At 43.7% G+C, this 27,000-nt stretch overlaps 1 protein-coding gene and 1 long non-coding RNA gene across 3 annotated transcripts in view; one reads left to right on the forward strand and one right to left on the reverse strand.

Moving 5' to 3' along the window:
* LOC135405161 (histone H3.v1-like) overlaps positions 1 to 26,518 on the reverse strand; it is a 45,273-nt gene extending 18,755 nt beyond the window's left edge. Inside the window, exons 1-4 of one of the 2 annotated variants that reach the window (XR_010425771.1) lie at positions 25,873 to 26,518; positions 24,244 to 24,316; positions 22,329 to 22,385; positions 13,621 to 13,719 (exon numbers count right to left, since the gene is read on the reverse strand). The gene's annotated coding sequence lies outside the window, so the exon portion shown is untranslated. Of the gene's footprint in view, positions 1 to 13,620; positions 13,720 to 22,328; positions 22,386 to 24,243; positions 24,317 to 25,872 lie in introns of those variants that run through there. The other variant, XM_064639869.1, reaches the window with a different exon arrangement.
* On the forward strand, positions 11,166 to 19,593 carry LOC135405176 (uncharacterized). The gene is made up of 3 exons (XR_010425774.1): positions 11,166 to 11,629; positions 18,406 to 18,506; positions 19,422 to 19,593. It is a non-coding gene; the product is annotated as an uncharacterized LOC135405176 (long non-coding RNA).
* Positions 26,519 to 27,000: the final 482 nt, after the last annotated feature.

The raw sequence follows: 27,000 nt of genomic DNA on the forward strand, positions 1-27,000 counted from the left end.
AATAAAAAAGGCAAAACAAGAAAATAAAGAGGAGAATTTTCTGAAAATTTAGAACATAATTAAGAAAAAATCTCTATGGATTCCTGGGAAATGAACACAATGGGGAAATTCCAGCATTGCTGCAGAAATTGTTTTTCAAGCCTCCTTAAAACACGAACCAGATTTTGCTGAATGTTCAACTGAATCACCTTTTGATTTCAGATCTTCTCCAACCTTTCAGCAGGTTTTCTGGGGGGGGGAGCTGGAAACAGGACAATTCTGTTTTTATAAGACATTTGGGCTTGGGAAATAGGAATCTCCAAATTTCTCCCGTGGATTCCTGACCCACCAAGCCGAATTTTCCTCTGCTCTGTATCACTGTCACGGGGGGACCTCCCCTCGTACCCTGAATGAAAATATTCCCCCTCCAAAAAGCTGATTAATCACGTGGAGGTGCATTAGCTGGCTACTGGCATTTCCCAAGGAGTGCTGGAAATTTCAATTTGAACACAAAGATCTATTGCCTGACGTTCCAAGGCCTCTTTCTTTCCATTCTCTCAGCGCCTTGCCCAAGTGACCCCGCGACGGTAACACACATAAATACAGCAGGGACATGCCCAGCCCGTGATTAAATGCCCTGATAATTTTGAGGCCCTCCAAGAGATTGTGTTTCACGCTATCACGGACTCACCCGGTAGCCACAATCCATTACTCAGAGAGGCTCCGCTCCTGTTCCTCCTCCAGAGCTTCTTGAGCGGGTGCCAAGTGCGTTAAAGGCCGATCCGCTTCCCAGAGCCAGGGAAAAAAAAAAGGGTAAACTCCCGCAGGGATATCCTCAAAAACAGGTATGAACACACTGCCTGGCAACAAAACAGCCCCTGCCCGAAGCCTGGAGTGCAGGGCTAGCAAACAGTTAAACCCTCCACCCCATCCCACATCCCACTGACAGGGCTGACTTGGATATAAAGCAACCGAGTGACTGGGAGCCACGACCAGTTCCAAGAACACTCCGGGACCGGAGAGCTTTGGCCGGGTAGGATTTCAAGGTCTTGTCCACAAGGATCCACAATTAAAATTTCTCGTGCTAAAGTTTCACGGTGAAATGAAAACCCTGAGATTCCAACGCTTCCCCGCTCCCCCTCCCAGTTCCAAACCCCGCTCACGACGCACACGGAGCAAGGAGAAGAAAAACCTCCAGCGTTTTGGCAATCGGCGCTGCCCCTCTTTTACATTTTTCAATTCCATCTTTTGGAAGGGCTGTAAATCTTTCCCCCCTGTTTTTTTCCTCCCCTCCCTCCTCCTCCTCGTCCTGTCTTTGGCTTGCTTGGCTGTGTAACTGCAGCGTTCCTGTTACTCGTGTGTGCGTAGGAAATGATGCTTAAAGGGAAGGGAACTGAAGGCCTTGCCCTTCCTTTCTCGTCCTCAGCTTTAGGGATGCCCTGGCAAATGCTGGGAAGTGAGAACTGGATTGTGCCATCGACAGCATGGCAAGCAGGATTAGGGAAGTGATCATTCCCCTGTGCTGGCACTGCTGAGGCTCCTCGAATTTTGAGTTTGGTTTTAGGCCCCTGAGGACAAGACACGGAGGGGCTGGGGCATGTGCAGGGAAGGGAATGGAGCTGGGAAGGGGCTGGAGCAGCAGGAGCAGCTCAGGGAGCTGGGGGGGGCTCAACCTGCAGAAAAGGAGGCTCAGGGGGGACCTTCTGGCTCTGCAACTCCCTGACAGGAGGGGGGAGCTGAGGGAGGTTGGGCTCTGCTCCCAGGGAACAAGGGACAGGAGGAGAGAGAATGGCCTCAAGTCATGCCAGGGGAGGGTCAGATTGGATATTAGGGAAAAAAAAGTCATGGAAAGGATTATAAAGCATTCAAACAGGCTGCCCAGGGCAGTGGTGGAATCATCACCCCTGAAAGTGTTCAAAAACACATGGATGTGGCACCTGAGGAGATGGTTTAGTGGTGAACACAGAGTGGTTGTGTTGGGTTGGTGGTTGGACCTGATAATCTTAAAGGTTTATGTCAATCTTAATGTTTCTGTGGTTCTGATATAAAATGTTTTTTTTCCTTCCCTCTACCCTAATTATTTCTTTATGTTTTATTTGTGGTCTTCAGCTGTCATGGGGTGCTACCTGGCAGGCAAGAGCTGGTGATTCTGGGTGCTGTGAATCCAAGCATCACTCCCATCCCCACAGCCTCTGCCTCCTCCAAATGTTACCAACACTCCAAATAAAATGGGCAGCAGGAATGACTTGGTCTCTTCCTCTCCAGCTCGTGGCTTGGATATGTCTGAGGTGATTTCTGATGGAAGAACTTGAGCACTGTCACTCTCCCCATGGCCAGCAGAAAGGAAGAACATGGTGCTTGTCATTTATTCAAAACACACGTTATAATTCCAGGAGCTTTGGGAACACTTTGGGAGCAACATCTGTACTAGAGCAGCCTCACAACTGCCAAATCGTGGAACAGGAGTAAATGGCTCGTGCCTGGGGATCCAAAAGGATGCCAGAAGGTGAAGGTCAGTTTGCCAGACAAGGTGACCTCAATCTTTGTCCCTCACTTGTCACAATATTTGAGCTTTTGCTCTCCCTGCCTTGGAGCTCCACAGGTGAACCCTGCAAACAAACCCTGGGCAGGTGGTTCTGAGCAGCCAAGAAGTGCTTTTAGAGATCTTTGACTATTAATAGTCAGGACTTGTGGGCAGGAAAAGTTGGGGAAAAAAACCCCACACCGTATTTTAGGAATAAAATGTTTTTTCCTTTCCGTTTAATGAGTGAACAAACTTGAATCCTCTCAAAACCTGGTGGGATTTAATGCTGATTTTGGCCTTGTCTTTGTGCTTGTACGTGGCATCTGGACAGGAACTGCTGATCAAATTTCTTGTTTTATTTCACTTAAATGTCAAAAAAAGGGAGATTTTTTTATTTCCTCCAGAAACGTTCCGGTTTCCATGAAATTTTCAGTGGGAAACTCCTCTGCAGCGGAGGATGAAGTGGCCAAAGAGAGAGAATGAGTCATGGCCCCTCTCATTTAGAAAGCGGGGTCAAGACAATCCCATGGGATGTGGAAGAATCAGCTTTGAGTCCTTCATTGGCACAGCTTGGACTCGTGTCCCAAAAAATTCCTTTCTCCACCCCTGCAGCGGTGAATTCCTGGATGCTGAAAATCCCAGCGCTCCCCGAATTCCCCTCGACCCGCTGTGACGGCCCCGACGTGCTTTGGGGAAGGCACAAACAGCTCCACTCCCACATCATCCATCCGTGGGAAGCTCATTCCATGGCCTCATCCCTCTCTGGCAGGAGGGGGAAGGTTTCTGGCCAGCTCGGTGATGCAGTTGGTGGATCCAAGGGGTTTGGATTTGCCCTTGGCCTTGGTTTCCCTCTGACGTTGCCTCCGCTTCCCTTATTAAGTGTGTAATTTGGGAGGGCCGGAGCTCCTCCGGCTGCCAGAGCCTTTGGAGATGGGATAATTATCCTGAAGAAAACCCAGGACAACCCAGAGCTGGAAACTGTGGCTTTGATGGAAAGGAAAATCGTTGTAGGTTGTTTTATTGAGCGTGTAAACACGGGCTTTGCCGGTGCCCTTAAGGACTGTCCTGATTTTAACCTTGTTCAGCCTTAAAACTCGCTTTAGGTTTAGCTTGGAACAGAAGCCTGGGGTGGGACACGGGGGGACATGTTTTGTTGGATCAAACATTAAATAAATGGGATGAGGAAAAAGCAAGAAGGTGGGAGAAATGAGCCAACAATGGCTTGGGCCATGATAAACCAACACATTATCTCATTAATCTCAATCAGATTAATAGGGGAAATTAATGGGACCACGTTTCTGCCAAAAGAAATGACTTTTTGATGGCAGCACTGCTGTAACTCCCTGTTTATACACATGGTTGATGAGTTTAAGAACCAGATCCATTCTGAGTCTGCTCTTCTGGGAGAACGGGATGGGGTCCTGGATGCCAGATAATACAAAGAGACAACCATCTCTTTCCTTTTCTTTTGAATTAAAAGGTCAATAACACCCAAGTTTAATTGAGGAGTAGAAAACATATTGATTTTGAGTGCCTGTAAACTGGATGAAACCAGCTTGGAAGAGGAGGGAGGTTTCCTGTTGTCTCTTCACTGCAGTTTGAGTTCAACCTTTTATCAGAGAGCAGAGAGCTCAAGGGTGGGGGCAAAAGGACACACAGAAAGTCTTTGTAGTCCCAGGTGATCCAACAGCTTCAAAATCAACCAACCTGCTGCTGCACACCTGGAAAAACAGGTGGGATTCATCTGACTCCGTGATCCTGGTGGGTGCCTTCCAACCCAGGTTATTCCATGGTTTTATGTCCTGGGATCTTTGCTTCAGACTCTTTTTAAAGTAACCATCACCAAAGGCATCAAGGACAAAATTTATCTCATCTTTTAGCAGGATCCTGCAACAGGTTCAAGGAATCATAAAAAAAAAACCAAAACCAAAACCTGTTGGGGATAAAGGAAATATAAAATCCTGATTCTGTGATTCAGTGATAAAGGGAGCTTGGGGTGTCAATGAGAGGATTTTAATGCCATGTGAGACACATTCCTTCTTGTGCTAAAGAATGGACCTGTTGCCCCTCCATCAGGGGTTTCTGGGTATAGAGAGAGCTCCAAAATTGAAGGGGAGAGCTGATGTTTGTTACCAACCTTACTCTTGGTAGTGGACGAGAATTAAATTAAATTAAATTTAATTTAATTAAATTAAGGCAGGGCTTTACCTAATCTGGGTTCCCCTCACATCAGCCACATCTGCCACAGCTGGTGTTTTCCATCCTGCTCCCCTCTGGGTGGGGTTTATTCCCAGAAGAGGTTAATCAAGACTTTCCAGCCTCCTTTTCCAGCTGCATTTAGGCCTTTTAATTTGGAACAGCTCAAAACTCTCTCCGGGTCTTTCTGGGAGCTTCCTCTTGTTTGCTGCCACAGCCCAAGGTAACAGGTCTTTCAGGTCAGCCTAGCAAGGATTTGACTTCCCAAAATTCACGCTGTCCTTCCCATAATCTCCCTCTCTTAACTCCCAGCAATCATTTGGGCTGAATTTCTGAACGTACCTCGACATGACTGATGTCAAGTGCAAGGATTGTCCGTCACACACACGAGGGAAAACCAGGAATCCTCTGCAGAACAAGAGTGTGCAGATGCCACTGATCCCTTTTGCCTTGGCAATTAATTTTCCTTAATTCTCATGACTCCTCAGCGAGCTGTTGATGAGCTTTCTGAGCGCTGCTATAAAATGAAAAGTTTAAACGTGCTAAAAGTGGTGAGTATTTCCCGAAATCAAACACACACACACGCAGACAGAAATTAGATTGCAGGGTTTCCGTGGGGGGATGTGTTTCCCTGCTGTAAAAATGTGCTTTTTCAAGCGTTTTTTTGTTCATTTTCCTCCCATGCAAGGCTGGGTGAGGGAGCACAGCATTTGCAAGTCTTGCAGTTCTGTCCAAAACAAGATGTCAGGGGGTATCTGTCAACCTTCATTTCACACGAAGCAGGCATTGCAGGGAAACGTTTCTGCTCAGGATTTGTGGCTTGGCTGCTTTTCAGCCCATCAGGAGCGATGAGGAATCCTGGGCACTGGTTTTTAAGTGAGTCTTAAGCTTCCTCAAGGATCCAAACTCCAACACTGGCCCCAAGGTCACAGCGGAACACTTGTGTGTGGTCACCATTGTGTGGTTTGGGGCACTTTCTGGAGGCTGAGGAAAGCCAAGCTGCCGTGTGGGCACCAATAATATTCCCAACAGACCTGATTCCTTAATCCCCTTCTCCAGTTATGCGATTCCAAGACTCCTTTTCTTTACCTGGGGAAGCAACTACACCTGAGCCAGGTCTAACTCTGCTGCAAGCTCAGTCCAAGGCAGCAATCACATCCCTCCTCTAAGGTTACAATCCTTGTATGGCTGGCAGGGAGAACCTATTAGGAACGTGGCCAATGTCATATTACATGTGCTATTTGTCCAAGAAGAATTTTCTTTGCTTTCTCCTGTTTCTCTAGGAAGTGGCCACAAAGGTCCAGTGTAAGGTTACAGGGCCCACACAAATTTTTTTTTTTTTTTTAATCAGATTTTAGCAGCTATTCCTGGAATCACATATTGTTTGGTCTTTTTTGAAGTGAAATGTCAGCAGCCCAGGTGTCGATTTTCATATCAGGGGCTGCTTTTTACCCTGGAGGAGTTCAAATTTTACTAAGATGACAAAATCAGAAGGAAAGGTTTGGATGATAGGGGACCATTTTTTTTTTTAATTGGTGATAGAGCAGATTTTTTGTTTTCTAAAGTTCAAAGTTAAATAATGATTATGGTCCTTTGGGGTTAAAAAAAATAGATTCTGTTACAACCTTGTGGTGGAGGAAGAAGTCAGGACAGAGTGAGGATATCTCGGTGTCTGTGTGTCTGTGGGTGGTTCCGTGGAGGTTCCACAGAGCAGATGGACACCAGCTTTTAGTCCTCACCATTCAGGAAGGAGGAAGGTCTAGAGAGCCACAAAAGTCATCCCTTGATTGTTGAGCCCTTTCTTGTCATGTGAGAAGTATCAAGTGTGAGGCATCTCATGTTTAATTCTTTGACACTACACAGAAAATAAAATCTTTAAGATTTTATCTCCTTTGCCCTTCTCTGCGAAGAAGAAATGTGAGGTTTTGGTCTTAGTGTGGCTCAGCCTTAAATTTCAGATCAAATGAAGATGGCACAAGGGAAATGTGGACCTGTTGGAATGAGTCCAAAGGAGGCCCCAGAGATGTTCCCAGGGCTGGAGCCCCTCTGCTCTGGAGCCAGGCTGGGAGAGCTGGGGGGGTTCCCCTGGAGAAGAGAAGGCTCCAGGGAGAGCTGAGAGCCCTTTGCAGGGCCTAAAGGGGCTCCAGGAGAGCTGGAGAGGGACTGGGGACAAGGGATGGAGGGACAGGACACAGGGAATGGCTTCCCACTGCCAGAGGGCAGGGATAGATGGGATAGTGGGAAGGAATTTTTGTCTGGGAGGATGGGGAGGGACTGGACTGGATTTCCCAGAGAAGCTGTGACCGCCCAATCTCTGGAAGTGTCCAAGGCCAGGTTGGATGGAGCTTGGAGCAACCTGGGCTAGTGGAAGGTGTCCCTTCCAGAAGAGTTGGAATTAAATGATCTTTAAGGTCCCTTCCAACCCAAACCATCCTGAGATTCCATGACTCTGGGATTTTATGGCACTAATCCCACAGCTGAAATAGCTGAGGTAGCTTGAGACATGGGTGGAACTCATCTCACCAAATTTTAGCCATTTAATTATTTACTTACTGAATTTCTTCTAAACTGAGCTTCGACTGGACTAGTTAAACACCCAGTCTTTAGCTAAACTGAGCTCAACCAACCTGTGTCATTAGAAATATGATAAAACACCTTCTGGAACTGTTTGCATGTGTTGATAGAGAGGGATCATGTATGACTTAGGTCAGGGCAGATGATTCCTTCAGATGCCTGAGATGTGTCCAACTGCAGTGGGAGCTCTGCTTTTTGCATCATTTTTAATATTAATATTGGAAAAGCAGCCTAGCGAGGAGGTGAGTTAATTCACGTGAATTAAAACTCTGGTGAAACAACTCAGGAATATTTCTGAGGTGAAATTTTTTGCTTTTAGCCTGATTAATCTGCTTCTTATATCTTCCCCAACAAAACTGTTGATTTTTAAGAGATTTGATGTCAAATTAGGGGTCAATTAGCCAAGTGTGTGATATTGTATGTTTGATAGTGATTTGATAATGATTTGATAATGATTTGATAATGATTTGTCATTCTCTGGGAAATGATTTGTGATGTTTGCATTGTCCCAAATGTATGACTCTGATTCACCCTTGAATTCACCCACTTCTGGCACAAAACTGGGATGTCCTAGTGAGGAGCAGTTGGCTTGGACTTCCCACACAGCAGAAGGAGCAGCAGAAACATCTCCAACAAAGCTGAGAGTTGCCTCTCCTGAGGCTCCTTCTTCTTCCAAGAGATTAGAGCAGGGCCTGAACATGGCAGTGGAGAACCCTCAGGTTAAACTGGGATGAAGCTGCCCCACTTGGCACTTTGGGAAATGTGGGTGAGCGTGGAGAGAAACAATTCCCTTCGGTTTAGGGAGTAACCTCCCCACTCTGGAGCTGGGATGGACTCCAACTCTTTGAGCTGCCTTGGTTTGTTGATTGCTGGTTTCAGGTTTTTTCTTCTCTTTAGCATTTTTTCCCCTCTTTTTCTTCTCCCCCCTCTCTCAAAGCGAATCTCAGCAAATTCAACAACCCCCCCACCCTCCCTGGCCCCCCTGATATGATTTAAATGCCACTGCTGCTGGTACCAGCGCTGAAAAAAGACCTGGCTCCCGTTCAAGTCCTTCTCCTTTCCAAATGTTTAGGGATTTGGAGCCCATACATACAATTACTGCGTGTTTCTGGGGAAGAGAAAATAGCCAGCAGCTGTTCGGTGTCTGATCAATTAGGAGCTGAGGAAGAGGAGTGAAGGAGAGAGGGGGTTATTGCTCCAAAATCTGCACACAATTAGGAAACAATGCTCAGAAGGGGGGCTGGGGAGGTGTGGGGAGGACAAACACCCTTCCAGTGGGTCCTTGGGCGGGCAGGTCTGCACCATCAAGAGATTATTGCCCCTAAACTCCTGTGGATGTATGTGCTAAGGATTTGGGAAGGTGAAGGAGGAAGAGGAGCCAGTGCTAGTCTGAGAACATGAACACTTGGTGAGTGGGTGTCTTGGAGTAGATCTCCTCGTCTCCAGTCCTGCAGTGACTTCTGTGGCATCTTGGACACCCACTCCATGGGGAGACATAGAAATGTGAACATCTTGGACACCCACTCCACAGGGAGAGAGAAATGTGGACAACTTGGACACCCACTCCACGGGGAGACACAGAAATGTGAATATCTTGGAACCCACTCCACAGGGTGACACAGAAATGGGGACATCTTGGACACCCAGTCCATGGGGAGATGCAGAAATGGGGACAACTTGGACACCCAGTCCACAGGGAGACACAGAAATGTGGACAACTTGGACACCCAATCCATGGGGAGACACAGAAATGGGGACAACTTGGACACCCACTCCATATGGAGACAGAAATGTGGACAACTTGGACACCCACTCCATGTGGAGACACAGAAATGTGAACATCTTGGACACCCAGTCCATGGGGAGACACAGAAATGGGGACAACTTGGTCTGCAAGGTGAATCCTGCCTGAGGGGTTTCACTCAGTTGCCCCCACAAAGGTGTTGTCATGTGAGAAGCCCAAGGGAAAGGCACACAGGACTGGAGAATATTCCTAAGTACCTGAAAATATTTCCTCCTTAAAAGACTTTGAAATGGACTTTCAGTCCCCTCTGGAGTTCAATCCAGAGATCAGAAGGTTTTCCAGGCAGCAGTAGCCTCCCACCTTTGTAAAAAGGAATTTAGCCCCAAATCTCCACTGCATTTGGTATAAAGAAAGTATTTTTTCCTTGATATCTTGTCTCACATTTTACCTGAGGTGACTGGGGGGGGGTAATGGGGTGAGAGACTTCATTTATTAGCACTACCCAGCATCAAATCATGGAATGGTTTGGGTTGGAAAGGACCTTAAAGATCATCCAGTCCCACCCCTTGCCATGGGCAGGGAAACCTTCCATCATCACAGGTTGCTCCAACCTTGCCTTGGACACTTCCAGGGGCGAGGCAACCACAGCTTCTCTGGGCAACCTGTGCCAAACTTTGCCCTTTAACTCCCAAGAAATGACCTGTGCACCTCCTTTTGTTATGTGGTGACTGAATGTGGGTTTGGATGACGTTTATATTCGCCTGAGATCCAGGTGACAACTCTTTCCCACACGGTCTGAAGGACAAAGGATGCTTGAACCTTATCTTATATCACAACTTGAAGTTTGGGGGGAAGCTGAAGGGAGGTGTTTGTTAGGGACCAAATGAACCCATAAACCCATTGTTTACAGAGAATATGGGTCAACATTGAAGATATCATGTCTAAAATTTTGATGTATTCCAAAGTTTTTCCTGTACACTCTTAGTCTCAGAGAAACTAAAGCTGTTTTCCCCGGATCACAGTCCTGGAATGGTTGGGTTTTGAGGACACCCCTGGAGATCATCTAGTCCAACTTTCCTGCTAAAGAAGTTTCACCTAGAATAGGTGAACAGCATCTTGTCATGGTGGGATTTGAATAACTCCAGAGAAGGAGACTCCAAACCCTCTCTGAGCAGTCTGTTCTGGTGCTCTGTCACCCTCCAAGTAAATAAGTTTTTCCTCATATTCACATGAAACATATTAAAAAGAGACTTTCCCTCAAAGGTGGTTCAGTAATCTCTGATGAAACAGGCAGAGGGGTTTACACCCACTTCCAGGGAATGAGAACAAATGGAAAGGTTTGGTTTACAAGGTACCTGAGGGCAAAACCAAAAACATTTTCAAAATCAGTCATTTGTGGGGAAAAGGGTGGATAAAACCTGACAGTTGTAGCCACACGGAGCGAGACCTTTAGAGCTGGTGAATTTAATGCCATCCAGCACCCAGAAATGTAATTCTACAGTCACATGGAGCTGCAGAAAGGCCGAGTCTGTCCCTCCTTCACTCAGCAACAGGAGCATTCGGTGGGTTCTGCTCAGCACTCCCATCACCATGGAGACGTTTGCTGTTTGGGTGATGACGTGTGGAACCTTACCTGGAGCCTCAGTTCCTTTGCAATTACATCAGGTCATTTATCTTCGTTGAGATTATTCATCTTCATTAAGATTATTCGTCTTCATCACACATAAAGTGCCCTTGAGCAGGAGCACCTGAAAATGTGACCCAGAAAGCTTTTCAGTGCTGAAGGAAAAGGGGTTCACGTCGCCCTAAAATAGATTTATTATTTCACCTGATTACTTACTTTAAAAAATTTAGATGTCTGGTCAACACAGCTCTCTGCATCAGTGGAAAAAGCTAAAAAGTACTAATCTGAACCTAAAATATATGGGATGAGCCTTCCAATCTTTCCACTGGCTGGAGACTTGCAGATGATTGGCTTCGAACAGACATCTGAGATTGGCTTTGAATAAACATCTAAGACTCAACAACAGACTCTTGGATGGAGAGAACTGGGTGAAAACCCAGTTTAATGCCAACCCAATTTCTTTAGAGGCTCTTTAGAGATGAAATTCACGTGTCTGGGCTACGTGAGAGCTCCAACGCATTTTCCCGCGGAGCCATCGGGAGGTTCCGACCCTGGAGCCATAAAATGGTGGTTTTTTAGATTAGAGCTGCAATTTAATTAGAGCTGATTTCCAGGAACGCTGATAGTGCTCCTGGCTCTGCCAAGTCCCATTCAAAGGTCGTGTTCCCCAGCTGGCTCTTTGGTGCCATTCGGGTTAAACCGACACCGTTCTGGTCAGTCAGGGATCCCCAAACCTCGAGGGTGCTCCAGCCCTGTATGGTTACTTATGGGGCTGTGTCCTAGTCCAGTGGTGACAATGCAAAGGGGAAGTTGAAGATGAAAAATTGCCTTCTCAGATGGCCCAGATTAGATTTTCCACGGTGCTGTTGCAGTTTCCACTCTGCCCAAGTGACTCGACGCCACCTTTGCCATCCCTCTTTCCTGTCTCCCGCAACACAGCTCCCAGACTTTTCCCTGAAGTGACCTGGGTCTCCTGCCACTCCTCCTGGTAAGTGACATGGAATTCCCTCCTCTGACCCCCTGAACCTCCCACAGAATCATCCCAGTCCTCTTGGCCTCCAAACTTTTCCTTCTGCTCCTTCAGTGTCTTAAATCAATAAGAAGGACGGGGCTCAAAGAATGATTGTCACCTTCCCTCCTCCACTCCTTCACCTGTGAACCTGTTTTTCCAGACTCCTGGATGTAACACCTGAAAGTCCCCATATGAGACTCTTTCCTGACCCTCCAGGATCAGCACAATCTGGAGATGCTCAATCAGGGACTTCTGCAACTTGTAAAATAGCTGCCACTTGAGTTCCCAGGGCTCAATTTTGGCCATTCTTGATGTCTTGGGACATCCTTCATAGCTTTTTCCTATACAATGGCTACTTTTTCCTGATTATTTTCCCCTAACTATTTTCCCTTTATCACTTTCCTCTTCCTGTAGTCAGTATAAATTTAATTTTTTTGTGTTTCGTGCCCAAATGTGACTGTCACAGATGATTTAGTTTAAAACAAGTTGGTTTTTTTTTTTTTATAAACAGAGACTGAAACTTTTTTAAACTTGATTATGACTATTTTTGGCCAGAGATTTGATGGTAGAGTCAATCAAATCGACAAAAAAAAAATTCATTTTGTGTTTCTCGGGAAAAAAATTTGGCTTTTGGGGAAAGGCAAGTGAGCAGAACTCCTTGAACTTCTTGCTGTGTTACTGAGCTTGCAAATAAAGTATTTTAGCAACTTTATCCAGAAACCTGCAATGATAATTCTTCTATTTCATTATTTTTTTTTTGGAAACCTGGTCCATCAAAGGATGGTCAAAATCCTGCCTGGATATTCCATGGAGAGACAAATGTGTCCAGAAGATTGATATTCTAAATTTCCAGTAGATATCTAATGTCCCTAAAAAGAAGCATCCTTTGGAGGTGTTGTTCTTTCCAGTGGTTTTCCAGGAAGTTTCCATGACCAGTTCAGAGTGAAGAAAGTCCTGTGACATTCAGGAAATGTTCTTAACATGAGTTGGGTTTGGTGTTGACATCCTGTTGATATCCTGCTGATCCCTCTTTTCCTACAGAAAAGGTTTGGAATATGTTTGGCTGCATCTGCTGTTTAAAACCATGCGATTAATTAAAGTTCCCCCCTGTAGCTTAATTTACTTTGCACACTTCCAGGATTTTTTTCCATTCCCTCTTCCCATCCCTGTGCCCTCCAGTGGACACTTTCACCAGGTTCCTCTTGCTTCTCCAATATTTCCATCTTCAAACAGAAAATTCCTGCACCAAGACAATGATTCCTAGGAAAGGACAAGAGGACTTCGTGTACCAAGGTATTGCACACAAAAACCTGTCCAAAAGTGTTGATTTTTGGTTTTAAAATGAAGTCATTCCATGTTCTTGTCTCGTTCTCAAGGTGTCCTCTCCATCCAAGTCCCATCCATGCAGCTCCCATAGTTTTTCACTGAGCTTTCCCCATCATTTCCTTCTAGGATTGCTTGAAAATGCTTTTCCAGCTTGTTTCCTCCCAAAAGGCTTTGTATTCTCAAAGAAATTAAAGATTTAGCAATAATGAATCCAGAATATTGTAGGAGGTGCCCAAGTGGGATTAATTTTTCGTTTTGTTATTTTATGTGAAACACATGAGACAAAACTTCATTTTCTTGGCTCACAGGAAATCCTTTGTGTTTTGAAGCAGAAACCTTTATATCAGAGTATGCTGGAAAACAGCAAACATTGATTTGCCTCCACTGTAAAAGAGAAGCAGCTTCAACCTTTTTGCTCCCTAAAATAATATTTTCCCCTTTCTCCTCACTTCCATTCTTGAAATGGCCTCAGTATGAACTTCCCAGTGCCAGTGGAATTCCTGAAGTGCTCATTCCTTTATTAAACAGCTGCTTAGAGTTGGTCAGACCTCAGTGACAATTCACCACCGGAATCTTTACCGAGGAAAACACGAAGGAAACAACTTCACCTCACCTGCGGGAATTAGGAATTGAGAATGTGCTTCTCTGAGACAAATCCTTTATTAGCTCCAAAACCGAGTGTTGAATTATTCCTTTTGATCACCTGAATATTGAAATATTCCTTTGGATCACCTGAGGCCCTGCAGGAGAAGGCAGAGGAATTGTCAAAGCACTGCTGGGAAAAAAAAAATGCTGAGAGTGTTGATTGTGGTCCTTTGACCTTCTCTGGAAATGATCATAGAATCATAGAATCAGCTGGGTTGGAAGGGACCTCCAAGATCATCAAGTCCAACCCTTGATCCAACCCCGCTGTGGTTCCCAGCCCATGGCACTGATGCCACATCCAGTCTCATCTTATAAACCTCCAGGGATGGAGAATCCCCCACTTCCCTGGGCAGCCCATTCCAATGGCTGAGCACCCTCTCTGCAAAGAAATTCTTCCTAATGTCCAACCTAACCCTCCCCTGGCACAGCTGCAGACCCAGCCCTCTTGTCTTGCTGATGGTTGCCTGGGAAAAGAGACCAACCCCCCCCTGGCTCCCCCCTCCTGTCAGGGAGTTGCAGAGAGTGAGGAGGTCTCCCCTGAGCCTCCTCCTCTCCAGGCTGAGCCCCCCCAGCTCCCTCAGCCTCTCCTCCCAGCACTTGTGCTCCAGTCCCTTCCCCAGCCTTGTTGCTCTTCCCTGGCCCTGCTCCAGCCCCTCCATGTCCTTCCTGAGCTGAGGGCCCAGAACTGGACCCAGCACTCCAGGGGTGGCCTCCCCAGCGCTGAGTCCAGGGGCAGAATCCCTTCCCTGGCCCTGTTGGCCACCCTGTTCCTGAGCCAGGCCAGGATCCCTTGGCCCTCTTGTCCCCCTGGGCACACTCTGGCTCCTGTTCAGCTCCCTGTCCATCCCCACTCCCAGCTCCCTTCCTGCCTGGCTGCTCTCCAGCCCCTCTGGCCCAGCCTGGAGCTGCTGGGGGTTGTTGTGGCCAAAGGGCAGGACCCGGCCCTTGGCCTGGTGGAACCCCATCATCCTTCATTCCTCTTCCCCACCAACTGCCTGGGCTTCAGGGTAGTCCCACACTGAGTGACTTCCCAGCTGTGACACCTCAGCACTGATGTGTCCAGGCCATTTTCCTCATGAGGGGAAAAATAAAGGAGCACAGACACAGGCACTGGAAAAAGCAGCAGCACCTCCCGAATTCCCACCAACCACTTCCCAGCACGGTCGTGGTTGGGTCTGTCAGGGAAAAGCTCCACCTTCCAGCCAACTCCTGGCTCAGCCTGGCCCCACCTTCATGTCCAAGACCTAATAAGATCAACCTGAAATTCCTCACATTGGGGTGGATTCCAGCCAGGATCACCAACCCCTTAAATTCCCTTTGGACAATCGTAACACGCCACACCATTAGAGATTTACACTCAGTTTGTGTTGGGACCTTGTGTGGGGTCAGGGTTGACGTGGAAAAGCTCAGCTGTGCCCAAAGTCAGCTCTGGAAGGTGAAATAAAGGTTGTCCAGAGCTGAGTTTCTCCCTTCAGGTCTGGATTAGAACCTTAAACTGAGAGCAAGGCTGAAATCTCCCCCAAAACACCCCCCAGTGTTAATTTTAGACAAGCTCTTAATTTTAGACAGCTCATTTAAGATGTGCTTTCCTTTCCTAGAAAGTCTCACCGTGAGCAGAACTCGTGGGAAAAGCAAAACTCACCCCTGGGAGTGATCACTGATTTATATCATAAATTCTAATGGACCAGGACTGGTGGCACCACCTTTTAATTCGACCCCTGCTGGGAAGTCACTGTTCAAATTCTCACTGAACTAGAATTCACAGATCTGCATTGTTTTAGGGATATTTTATTTCACCTTTATTGCACTTTCCCCCCCTTCTTCTAATTAAAACCTTTAATTTTTCTCATTCTTTTTTTCTCTCTCTGTAGCAAAATTCTGTCTTTTACGAGGTTTTTTTTGTTGTGTGAAAAGATCTTGGTTGGAGCTCCTGAAATTGCTGCAATAATGACACTAAAAAGACAAATTTTAGCAGACTTCTTCTGCCTAAGGAAGCTCAGTTTGGCTTTTCGTGTTCAGAACCAGGTGAAGGCTGAGCAGATGAACACCAGGACCTTTCTACTTTGTGGTTTGGGATGAACTTGGAACACCAATAACATAAATCCAGAGCACTTTTGCCGGTGGAATTGTAATCTGAAAAAAGAAAATGGATGCATGGAAATCATATTCCCCCCCTGTCTTTCACATGCACCCTCTCAATACTCTTTTATTCAAGAGTTTTTAACTCTTGACCTCATGGCAAATTCATCCCTCATTTAATGCTTAAGATGTTTAGACCATTAGGTAAAAGCAGCATTGTTATTTAGGTTACGTGTCGAAAGTCAGAGTGCCTGGAAAGAATTTTGCTCTGTGGTTTCCAGGCTGACTCCAGAAAATTAGAATTGCAGGGAGGCTCTCCGTGGAGTTCAAGTTAAAATGAAAAAAAAAAAAAAAATCCCAACCCCAAATCCAGACTGAAGCAAAGCTTAACAGCAGGAGGAATCAGTGCAAAGGTTTCAAAATTTTCGCTTCACTTCATCAAAATCTGTCATTTCCTAAAGGAAATCAGGCAGGTTAATTGTGTAAAATATGTATGTATAAATATATATATATATATTTCACGTATATATGTGTATATATGTGTATATATGTGTATGTGTGTGCATATATTAATTTTTCCCCTGTTCTTCTTCATATCAGACTTCACCATATGGCACTAAACCCATCATTTAATGTGGAATTATGGAGCTAATGGAATGTGGAGAATGAGGTCTTGCTTTCCTATTGGTCACCAGGCTCCCCTTTAGCTGCTGGGGGAAGACCAAACTTATAAACACAGGTCTGTGACCATAGAAACCCCCAAAAGCTCAACTTTTGAAATTGCATCACATTAAAACCATTGGCTTGATTTTTATTTTATTTTTTTTTCTATACGTTACACAGGAGGAAAAAAAAATGCCTGGCATGTGTGTTTGAATATATTGTCCAAACCTATATATTGTGGTTCAAAAACGTACCAATCACATAATTCATCCTGGGGAGAGATGCCAGTTTATTTCTCCATTCAGTCACGGTTGAAATGCAAGTAAAATAAGGATCAAAAAGCTCTTTTATCAGCGAAATTTTTAATTTATTCCCAGCTTTGGTGCTCAATCTCACTGTGCTTTTCCCGTTCACTTTTCTAACTCTCTGTACACACATGTGTGTATTTTGGAACACCCACTCCTTGCTCAAAAAAGGGCTGTACCCAAAGTCACATTGTCCCCCTGCCCACCTGAGATTTGAGAATATTTTCCCTTCTATCCAGATGTAATTTCCCTTTCTGGAACTTGTGGCTCCTCATCCTTCTCCTACACCTCTGAGTATCTGCATTTCCCACACCAATCCTGTTTCTGGAGTGAAATTCTGAAATTTGTTCCCTTTTCCTATGCCTTCCCCAATGCCATTTCCTCCCAAACCTAATTCCTTACTCAAATAAAGCTCAAGTTGGTAAATCCGAGCCGTTCTGTTTATCAGTATTTTATAGAAATAACTTTCTTTTCCTTTCCTTCTCTCACACCTACCAGTGACTTTCTATATATCTTGACATTTTGCCTTCAAGTGGCCCATCTGGTTGGATACATCACAAGGAATTCATCAAGCAAAAATGTGAAGATGATCCACTTTTCCCATAAGAAACCTCAAGTCTGACTTTGCATCGCCGCCCCTAGAACTAATTCTTTCTACAAGCCCTTATTATGTCCCCAGCTCTCATCCAGCTTCTTAACACTCATCCTTTTCCAAATTTGATTGATGTCCCAGCATCTATGGTTTGCTCAAAGAGGGGCTTTCTGTTGAATACAAAAAAATTCATGTATTGATGAATCTTCATCACAATCTTCCTCTTTCTGCCTCTTTGTCTGATTTTCGTGCCTATTAGCCACATAATTGTTTGATGAATCTTCATCACGATCTTCCTCTTTCTGCCTCTTAGTCTGATTTTCAGGCCTATTAGCCACATAATTGTCTCCTTTCTTTTATATTTGAACATTAGGTGTCTCCTCTTAAGCCTAAACCAGCCTTACTTTCAGTGCCTATGAAAACCTGCTCTTAGTTCTGGTCAAACAAGGTCTTTGGAAACTTGGTCCAAATGCCACGAGAAACTCCACGATGTTTCCACTGATTTCTGCAGGCTCTGGGTTAAAGTTCCCATTTAGAACTCTTCTGATAAGGTATTGATCAATAATTCTTTACCCTCACTATCATCACAGCCCTGATCAGTTATTTATTGGGATTCATGTCTGGTGCTACGTGACCACGGCCGAGGTTCAGCTCCTGGAGCCACCTGGAAAAATGCACAATAAGACACAGACTTTGCCCCTTTGGAGAAGTTATGAACTGAGTCAAGAGCTCAGACAATGAAACAGAGCCTTTCCAATGTCGACTTTATGGCCAGGGACTTGTCTAACACCCTGTGGACCTTGAATAAGCCCTGGAACAGCAGAACACGGAGCTGTTGTTCCAACAGGAATGCTCATTCACCCACCTTTATTTTTGGCATGAGAGAAGAGAAGCCCAAGGAGATAAAGTGCCAGTTGGAAAACTTGATGCCAGTAGAAATTCTATGCTCATTTCAAGTCTATTCTATGCTCATTTCAAGTCTATTTTCATTTCAAGCAGTAAAGTGCAGGTCCTTGGAGCTTTTGTAGCCAGTTGAAATTATGCTCGAGCGCAGTCTGATTGGGGAATATCCATAAAGTTGCCTAATTTTCTACTTTGGAATGGGATGAATTGCGCCCAACACCACCCATATTTTTGCCTAGAACTCTGCTGACTACAAAGGGAGCCCAGAATGACTCATTTCACTGGAGGTGTCCAAATTAAATGCCAACACTACCTGATGAACTCTACCTCCCCCTCTTCGGTGCGTGTTCGAAGCCTGAAGCTTTCCAGACGTGGTGGTTTGCCACCGAAAAAACCCAAAGTGGCCCAGAGAAGCAGCACCAGCTTCTCTCAGGGACAAAATTTCCTCCCTCTGATCGTGTTGCAAACGAGTTCTGCCTCAGAGGCTCGGGGCACAAAGAACAAAAAGGGATTTGAGCAGCCGGGCGGTGGGAGAAGGGCCGTGGAGGGAGGAGGGGGCTGGAATGGGAAAGGGCAGAAACAGTTTTAAATATTTGGAATCTGCAATTGTATTCCCCCCCCCACCCCCCTTCCTTCCCCTCCCAGAGCTTCATTTTTATTTTTTTTTTAGCCCAGATTAACTATTCCCCCTACAATGCTTTTTCATAAAGGGATCAAGCCCATTGTTTATAGAATTTGCTAATAACAGCCTCAGTCGTGCTGTCACAGCAGAGTGATTCAATTACAAGACCGGACAATAAAAGCTCAATAAAGAACCCCAAATCCTTATTAAATTCTTTTTTTTTTTTTTTTTTTTTTTAATTAATATTAAAAGAAATACCCGAGCGGGCTGGGATTGCCAGATGGGGGAATTTATGCTGCCCAGAAGAATGATATGATCTCTCTGAGTAGCACGGTGCAAATTAAAAGAGGTTTAGCGTTAAGTGTTCATGGCACAAAAGCAATTTTAAGTACCTGCAATCAGCTTAGGTTGGCTAAGCCTAAATATGTACAAATCGTGTAATGGGCAATATCCCTGGCAGTACCACGCAGAGCTGTGACAGATGTGCCCTCCAGGCTTTGCTCTGGGCCCTACAACAGCTCGCCAGGAGCGTGGGGGGTGACTGGGAGGGGGGGTGTGTGTGTGGTTTGTGGGCCACCTAGTGTCCTGCTGGCGACTACACGAAATAATTTGCTTTTTTTTCTTTTCTCTTAGAACCGATTTTAAGACATAAAAAAGAGCAATTCCACCACCAGGTCAAAGAAACCCACGGGTTGTTTCACCGTTCTCTTCGCTGCTTCAGTTGGAGACTCGTTGATGGAAGGGTGTTTGATCTCCTTTTAGTCATTGTCCCACTGGAAAATCCATTGTTTCCCTCCCTACTCATCTCAATTGCTGGTTATCTTTGCTGCAAGGAACCTGGGATTTTTGGAGGGTTGGGGTTTTGTTGTTGTTGTTGTTGCTTTCCCAGCCTGGCATAACTTGGCTGCAGAATCACGGAATGGTTTGGGTTGGAAAGGAACTTAAAGTCCATCCAGTCCCACCCCCTGCCATGGGCAGGGACACCTTCACTAGCCCAGGTTGCTGCAGCCTGGTCTTGGACACTTCCAGGGATTTGGGCAGCCACAGCTTCTCTGGGCAACCTGTGCCAGGGCCTCCCCACCCTCAGACAACAATTCCTTCCCAGTATCCCATCTATCCCTGCCCTCTGGCAGTGGGAAGCCATTCCCCGTGTCCTATCCCTCCAGACCCTTGTCTAAAGTCCCTCACCAGCCCAATTTCTTCATGATGAAGGACAAGCAGGTTACAGGTGAAGATGTTTTGCGTTTGAGGTGCATAAGATGACTCTTGTTTTAGCTGATTTTCTGGCACCCAGTAAGGAATGACCCTAATAGGACCATTCCATGATTCTAAGATTCTGTGACCTCTGCTCTCCACTTGGTTTTGCTGATTATCTCTGAGCTTAATGGAATGCCTGATTATTCCCAGAAATTTGCTTAAAATTGTCCCACAACTGAGGCAATTTTTGAAAGCATTTTACAGTCACACCTATATCTACATATGTATATGGTGTCATTAATATGGGGTTATGATATAGGTAAGAGAAGGCTCTGGGGGGACCCTATTATGACCTTTCAATAGATAAAAAATTATAAGAATATAGATTTCAATATATAAGAATGTATTTACATATTTCAATATGTAAGAAATTACATGTCAATCCTAAGAAAGATGTGAAGAGACTTTTTATGAAGGCCTGTAGTGACAGGACAAGGGTCAGAAGTTATAAATTGGGAGAGGGTGGGTTTAAATTGAGTGTGAAGGGGAATTATTTTAGGATGTTTGAGGCACTGGGACAGTTTTCCCAGAGAAGTTGTGGATGGCCCATCACTGGAAGTGTTCAGAATGTGTCATTGAGCAACCTGATCTAGCAAAAGACGTCCCTGTCCATGGCAGAGGGGTTGGACTCAATGACCTTTCGAAGTCCCAAATCATTCTGTGATTCTTCAATTTTGGCAGTCCTAAAACAAACCCCACAACACTGGGAATTGTGATTGGATCCCCTTGGATGAGAAAGCAGTGCCAGCCAGAGGCCAGCAAAGCTGGAGAGCCCTCCCAGATAACATAACTATTGAGGAGAACACGACACCAGTGCTGGTCTTTGGTGGGGAGATCATCCCCCAAAATTGCCTCTGTTGTCACAGACCCCTCTGTGGGATTCATCATTAGCTAATTGTCCAAAATAGACGGCAGGACGTGCCCTCCCCAGTGACCTTTCCCTGACAAAAGCAGGAAACCTGGCTTAAAGCAGGGGCTTATGTTTGCACTGGCCGTGGTTAAGGGGGATTAATTCCCCCCTCAGCCCTCAATCCCGTTAATCAGCGGGGCTCTGGCTGTCGGCTGCGGAGACACGCGGAGCATTCGCCCCGTTTTTGGGATGGTGCTTTAGGATTGCTGGGATAAACCGTCCTCCAGAGCGGAATGAGAAGCTCTTTGGATGCTTCAGTGACTTTGCAGTGACCAGGAAGGAGGAACACGGGGTCTGAAGTCTTTGCAACAGAGGCCTGGAGGATTCTCCGGAGCTGCGTTTGGGTCCTGCCTTCACCACACGCTGTGAAATGATGGATCCTCCTCGTTTTTAGGGATAAAGTGGGGTGTTCATTGCTGGGGGTAACAACAGCTATAGGTGCATTTAATTTGGGGGTTCCCTCACCTTAATAAGTTCCCTCATTTAGAACTTTAATGTTGAGTCCTATCCTAGATTGGGTGTTTAAGACACAGAGTGGAGTAAGTCCCCTCAAAGTACCTATTTCTGCTCCTGGTTCATGGAATCATAAATTCATGGAATATCCTGAGTTGGAAGGGACTCACCAGGATCATCAAGTCCAACTCCTGGCCCTGCACAGGACAACTCCAAGAATCCAACCTGAGAGCCTTGTCCAAGCACTTCCTGAAATCTGGCAGGTTTGGGGCCGCCACCAGTTCCCTGTTCCACCCTCTTGTGAAGAACCTTCTTCTAATACTCCTTTCTCTCCAGCTCAGATTAAACTTTGACTTTTCAAGTGACCACCTGTAAACAAGTGAAAAGTCTTTGCCTTTGGAGATGAAGAATGATCCGAATCTGTTATTTCCTTTCCCGATTTAAGAAACACTCGAAAAGAACGGGAACAGTGAGGCAAAGGTGGATTTTTACCAATATTAAATAAATATAAATGCTAAGAGACTGATCAAATTCAGCCAACGTGAATTTTCTCATATAAAGTTCCCCAAAGTGGGATGAATTTCCAGTGTGGGAGACACCTATTTTTTAATTAAGAGAAAAGCATTTATTAGATGAGAGGGCAAAATCAGCCCAATCCGACGCCTTTGAAGCTCCCAGCCCCCTGCTCCATTCCCTGAACTCCCCCTCCCCTGTCATGGGGCTTTATATTTCACAGCATCCATAACATGGATTTATCAAAGGTCACTATGGCAACATCCAGGCAATCCGAGACAAATCCGTGGACGAGCATGGAAACAGGACAAAACAAACTGAAATCGCCCCGTTCCCACCCAGGTTCCCCCCCTCTGCCCCTCCAGCTCCAAATTTAGCCCAGGCCTATTATTAATACTCAATATTACCTCAGCTGAGGGTGAAAAGCAGGAGAGGAATATCAGTGTTGTCCGGGATGGCTGGGGCTGCGGGGAAAGCGGGATAATTGTATTGGCATGTGTGAATTCTGGGAATCAGAGCCTCCCAATATTTGTTTTGGCCGGGTTTCCATGGCAATAAGGGCACTTGCTATTAATTCGCTGGTTTATTGCTAAGTCGTTATTGGGAGTATTTGGGGAGGGGGTTATTCACATTCAATTTGGAATTCCAGGCCTTATACACATATATACATATATATATGGCTCTGGGGAGACCCTATTATGGCCTTTCAATAGATAAGAAATTATAAAAATATATATTTCAATATATAAGAATATATATATTTCAATATGTAAGACATGTGTATATATATATATAGGAAATATATATATAAAAATATAAATATAAAATCATAAAAATAAATAAATAAATAAATAAATAAATAAATAAATATTATATACATATAATTATATGGACCTGAACTTACTAACAGTAAATAAATATATATCCAATGAGATATAGGTATATCTCATCAAGTCCAACTTGATGAGATATAAGTATATCTCATTGGAGATAGATATATAGATATATATATCTCCAGAATATGTATCCCAGATAAAAAATAAATAAATAAATGAATAAATAAATAAATAAATAAATAAATAAATGTAATATATATAAAATATATATGGACCTGAACTTACTAACAGTAAATAAATATATTTATTATATTTATATCCAGTGAGATATATTTATATTTCATTGGATATATATAGATATATCCAGAATACAAATATATATCCCAGATAAATACACAAATAAATGCAATAAATATAATATATATATAATATATATGGACCTGAACTTACCAACAATAAATAAATATATATCTAATGAGATATAAGTATATCTCACTGGAGATATATATATATATCTCCAGAATATAAATTTATATCCCAGATAAATAAATAAATAAGTAAATAAATAAAATACATATCCCAGAATCCCAAATCCCTACTCTGATAATGAGAAGCATTTTCAGAAGTGATTGAGAATTTTAAGATGCATCAAACCTCCTTTTCTATTTTCAGAAGTGATTGAGAACTTCAAGAAGCATCAAACCTCCTTTGCCAACACCATTTGTGGTTGTTCTATTGGAGATGTCCAACCACAGTAGATTTTATGACATATATATTTTTTCTTTCTTTTGCTCCTTTTGGAAACCGGGACAATTTTAGGAGTTGATTCTCAAGAAAGAAGAAAAAAAAAAATACCCAGCAAGTGAAAGAATTCAGCACATTTATTGTTTCTCTGTTGTTGTGCATATTAATATATTTTATATATTGCCCACACAGCCCAACACAGGTACACAATCTGATCTATGTGATAAAAAAACCAACGGGCCGCTGGTACAAAGCGAATTTCTCAGTAATTAAGATAAGAAAAAAATAAAAGTAGCTGGTGAACCCTTACCTTTCTCCCTTTTATCACACCTTATCTTGCAGCTCCGTGCCACAGGAGCCTCCTAGATTGAAGTGGGAGCCTCCCACGCCTGGAGAGCAGCAGCAATTCCTTAGGGAATTTCAGTTTATTGGGCAGGAGTTGCTTCCAGGATGGATTTTCTCCCCGTAGTTCAAAGGCTGCTCTAAAGACAGAACTTTTATTTCCTCCTGGGCTTTTTTTTTTCCTTTTTAATTTTTTTTTTTGGGTATTCCTGAGTGGTTTTCCAAAATTAATCATCTTCGGAGTATCCCTCTCAGACCGGAACGTTATCCTGATTTTGCTGAGGGGAAGCTGATAAATAGATTAAGATTAACGTGAAAAGTATCCGGTTATTTTGGCCTCCTGAGCTCTGAGTGCCTGCTTTGGCAAAGCTTTTTTTAAGCTTTTTTTTTTTTTTTTTACCTTCTTAATCTCATCCCACTTTATCTGTCTAGGAATCATTCCTTTCTCTGAGCTCCTCATCTTCTCAGAGTCACTGGGCAGAAAAAAAAGCACAGTCAGAGGTGCTTCCTCTGATATATCTCGGATTAATATCTTGGGATAAGATGGATTTTCCTCCAGAGAGACTCAGGCAGATAAATCCCACACTTTTTTTTTTATTTTTGGGGAGTTTTCCTGAATTTTAGTTACACTTTGAGGGCTCAATATTCCATTAGGACGCTGGAAATCAAGAGTGTGAGGGACTTGAGGGAGATCCTTCTGTCAGAACTCCAAAATTCAAGTCACAACACACGAAAACAAAAGTTGGGACTTGAATTTCTTGAATTTTTCTGGGGAAAAAAAAAAGATAAATTTTCCACCTTCTTTCGTTCTTTCTGAGGCACCATCAGCAAACCATTGCTAATGACAGATTTAATGTAATGACAGATTTAATGTAATGACAGATTTAAAGTGAAACAAAGCAAGAAAATGGTGATAAAGGCACTTAAATCAAGGTTTTCAGGGACTTTTACACGTGTATAATTAGGCAGTTAAATGATTTGCTCATCAGGGTCATCACAGGCTCGTCACATCATTTGGTCTCCCAGGGTTCTGAGTGATCAAACCACAGGAGAAGGGGATTATTTCTGGGGACACAAAACCATTAGGATCAATTTTGAGGCATCTCATAGACTGAAACTGCTCCTAAAGAACAATAAATGTCTTTTTTCTGAGCAGGTTAAACCCAAGGACAGAAAATGGTCGCACACACTGATATAAATAAATACACTCAAACCACAACAAATGAGATTATTGGTCTTTTATTGGTCTTGTTAAACTACTGGGTTCAGTGTTGGTCACCAGGTTGCAAGAAGAAGTGAAGGAAATATCTGGATTTCAGAAGAGAGCAGCCAGAAAGCTCAGAAATCCAGTTAAAATGGCCCACCAGGCACTGAGGGAATTACACTTCAGTATTCCAAACAAAAGGAATATATTTGCCTACAGGTTTGTGTATAATATGTGTATAAACAACACGTAGAAAAATTAGTAAGTTGGGGTTTTTTCCATGAAATGTCTTTAACCTTAGTAAAAGACTCCAATTCCAAAGACCTTAAAAATATTATTCAGGGAATAATATGGGTCTTTGTATCATAAAGTGCCTCCAAAATATGCCATGACTTGATGAAATGTCCTCCAGAACTATTTTTTCCCCTAATTCCACAGCTCCTCTCCTACCAAAATCAGGGATGACCAGCTCAACCTTTACAGGGAAGACTGTGCAGAAAGTTTGTACTTAACATGGAAGAAGATGTCCCAACATCTCAGGATATGGAATATGCCAAATTCCCAATTTCAAGTTCTCCACTGTACCCATAATATTCCTGGGCTAATAACTAACAGGATTTATTAATATATTTACCTGTTTTATCTCTTTTCTCAATAAATCTGTTCCCTAGACCTGACTACTGGTTACTTTGATGTTCCAAAGTCTGAGGATATGAAATATTCCAAATTCTCAATTTCAAGTTCTCCACTGTGTCCATAGTACTCCTGGGCTAATAAATAACCAGGATTTATTAATAAATAACCAGGATTTATTAATGTATTTACCTGGTTTATCTCTCTTCTCAGTAAATCTGTTCCTCAGAGTTGATGGCTGTGATGTCCCAAAGTCTGAGGATATGGAATATTCCAAATTCCCAATTTCAAGTTCTCCAGGGAACTGTATCAATAATATATCTGGCCTAATAAAAGAACAGGATTTATTAATGTATTTATCTGGTTTATCTCCCTTCTCAATAAATCTGTTCCCTAGACCTGACTACTGGTTACTTTGATGTCCCAAAATCTGAGGATATGGAGTATTCCAAATTCTCAATTCCAAGTTCTCCATTGTGTCCATAATATTCCTGGGCTAATAAATAACCAGGATTTATTAATAAATAACCAGGATTTATCAATGTATTTACCTGGTTCATCCCTCTTCTCAATTAACTTGTGTCTCAGAGTTGACTGCTTTGATGTCCCAAAATCTGAGGACATGGAATATTCCAAATTCTCAATTCCAAGTTCTCCACTGTGTCCATAATATTCCTGGGTTAATAACTAACAAGATTTAATATTATATTTACCTGTTTTATGTCTCTTCTCAATAAATCTGTTCCCTAGACCTGACTACTGGTTACTGTGATGTCCTAAAGTCTGAGGACATGGAATATTCCAAATTCTCAATTTCAAGTTCTCCACTGTGTCCATAATATTCTTGGACTAATAAAAGAACAGGATTTATTAATGTATTTACTTGTTTTATCTCTCTTCTCAGTAAATCTGTGCCTCAGATCTGACTACTGGTTACTTCCTTGAAAAAAATTAAAGATGGGAGGAATTTGGCTCCAAGACTTGGTTGTAAAAGTTTCATTGTATTTTAAATCCGGAGCCTCCTGACAACTGGCAGCCTGGAATTCACCCTTGGTTTCCTGGCATGTTGAAGCTGATAAAATTATTTTCTTATTATTCTAAACAAGTCTTGGACTAGTTTGTGGTGAATGGATGTCTCTGTGATTCCCTAAACCCAGACATCTGCTAAGTAGCCATGGAATATAGAAAATTATGGAGCAATTTTGATCAGGACAAGATGAGAAGAGTGGCTGGTGCAAAGTGTTAAGAATTCCTGAATAATTCACTTTTTAATTATTATTACAGGGCAGGACCTGAGGATGTGCTCCATGTAAACACCAG

This window comes from Pseudopipra pipra, chromosome 1, assembly GCF_036250125.1.
Source record: "Pseudopipra pipra isolate bDixPip1 chromosome 1, bDixPip1.hap1, whole genome shotgun sequence".
In the NCBI taxonomy this organism is placed as follows: domain Eukaryota; kingdom Metazoa; phylum Chordata; class Aves; order Passeriformes; family Pipridae; genus Pseudopipra; species Pseudopipra pipra.